Consider the following 2,443-nt stretch of genomic DNA (forward strand, 5'->3'; position numbering starts at 1 on the left):
TTTCTCCCAGGGGGGTGGGGGGGCTCTTCTACCCTAATGTGGAAATGAACAGCCTTTTGGTTGGTTTCTTTCTATCCAACACAATGAGGAAGCCAGGAAGGGAGGAAGACACTGCTTAAAAACAAACAAACTGTGGCACCAAGAACCACCAAAGAACATACTACTTCTTCTAAATGGGTGAGCTTCAGAGAGCAACTGCATAGCACAAGGTGGTGCGATTTGGTTGTTGCAGGCATTGCTGGGGGGGGGGATGCCAACAGGCAGCACGCACTTATTGGAGGGAGTTATCAATACAAAGACTCTCTTACAGCGTGTCTGCACCGGGCCACGGAGGGAGAGGGAATCAAACACGCTCGCCCACTGTCTCAAACACACACTCTCACACAAAACACGTATCCCAGACAAATCGCAAAGTGCCAGTCGTTGGCCCCTCTGCACTGCAGATGGGGCGCACGGTGGGTTCAGCAAAGGTGGGACAGTCCACAAAGAAAAGAATTTTTGTACAGGGATCCTTACACGCCTTGTGCCTTCTTGGGGAGGGAGGAGGGGTGGTTTCTTCACACATGTTCTCTTTTAGCACCGAAGAAGTTGCAGGGAGCTCTTAAGAGGGCAGACGCAGCCCACTGAATGCTGGTTTGCCTAACAGTGTTATGCTGTGCTCCAAACCTTGCACACCTGAAGCAGAACTCAGAGCACTGGAAGATCTTTGTGGATCACCTCCCAAAGCCACTGCACGGGCCATGGTGTCACAAAAGACTATGAGGACAGAGAGGGCCAGGGAGCCAGTTCTGGGACAAATACTTTTGCCTCCGAGTAGCCAAATGGAAAACGGAGCTTCAAAATGGTTGCAGGGCCTTAAGGAGCAGAGGGAGGGAGAACACGTCTTTTTGGTTAAGGCTGTCAATCAGATCTGAAGGGCGCCAGGCAGACAGAAAGGGTAGGCCCAAAGGACAGCACCCAGATTTTGTAAGAGTTTGCCAAAAAAAGGAAACGTCTTAAGAGGGGATTGAAATGTGGGATTCCGAAAGGGGTGGCCGTTTTGATCCACTGCAGCAGAAGCCACTAAGAACCCTGCGGCATCCTAAAGGTTAACAGGTTTATGGCAGCGTAAAACCGGGGTGACCTCAATGTAATGTGGGAACAAAAAATACCCCGAGATAATTACAGGGGTGAACTCGAGTGTAGTGTAGAGTGTAAGTTCAGGGACAGGGTTGAGCCAGGATTTAAGGTCTAGTGTGGAAAGGACCATGGCTCCTCTAGCTTCCCCAGCAGTCTCTTCTCAGGACCCAAGCCAGATGTGCGCCATCAGTTTCCTGTTTGGAGCTCCCAGTGATTTATTTTGATTTTTAGGCATGTGGGGGGAGGCCCAACTAGAATTGGGGCCACAGCACGTAGGCAGGGAGGATTAAGCCCCTCCCCCCGCCCCATGCATGTGTGCCATTTTCCAAACCTGCAATGGGCTATGCTTCTAGGGTACACCCGAGTTTAGCCCAGTGGGGCAAACATCAACTCCCCAAAGCTGTCTTAAGCTGAGAAAACAGTGCAGGTGGCAGAATGTTTAAATGTCGCCATCTCTAGTTAACGTCATTCTGATTTAAATTTGCTTTTAAGTTGAAGGTCTTAAGTGTTTGCTCTGACAATTATTTTAATGTTCATCACTTTGATGTCACCCACCCAGCGCCCGCTGGTGGGAAGGGCATGGGATCTAAATGCAGCAAATAAGTAATATCATATAATAAACCTCATCCCCAAGAGTCGTGGCACTGAATCAAATCAGCCTCCCTCTTGACTGGCACCCAAGGCAAATAGAAAAGTAAACAAACAAACAAAAACACTGGAAGCTCCAAGAGAATTCAAAGCCCACATCTGGCTTGGGTTTCCGTTCCACACACATGAAGCTGAATTATACCAAGCCCAACTGTTGGTCTATCAAGGTTGGTATTGTCTTCTCAGGCTGGCAGCAGCAGCTCTCCAGGGTCTCGGATGGAGGTCTTTCACGTCACCTATTGCTTCAGCCTTTTACTCGGAGATGCTGGGGATCGAACCCACGACCACCTGCATGCAGGGACATTAATGGGGCAAAACAGTTTGGTGGAAATGAGGCAAAGGTGGAAATTATGAGGCTCTTGCTAGGTAGCCTAAAACATTTCTGGCTTCTGCTCTTCCGCTTCCCTTCCCTTCCCAAAACGAGTGGGGGCAGGTGAGCTTAAAGCGTAAACAGGAGGGTTAATTACGCCAGGACTTAAATCACTTCCCAGTGTCGAAACTCAGATAAAACACTTCCTGCCAGCTTGGGGGGGGGGGGGCACTGCTCTGTCCCTGCCATACCCATGTCAGCTTCTGCTCTGGGGGTAAGAAGGATGGGGGAGGGTGAATAAATAAATCCGCATGTCACAAAATAAGGGTGTCATTAAATTAATGGCTGGGGGAGGAGACCAGAAAG

This window comes from Gekko japonicus, unplaced genomic scaffold, assembly GCF_001447785.1.
Source record: "Gekko japonicus isolate JY-2015 unplaced genomic scaffold, Gekko_japonicus_V1.1 scaffold8, whole genome shotgun sequence".
NCBI lineage: Eukaryota > Metazoa > Chordata > Lepidosauria > Squamata > Gekkonidae > Gekko > Gekko japonicus.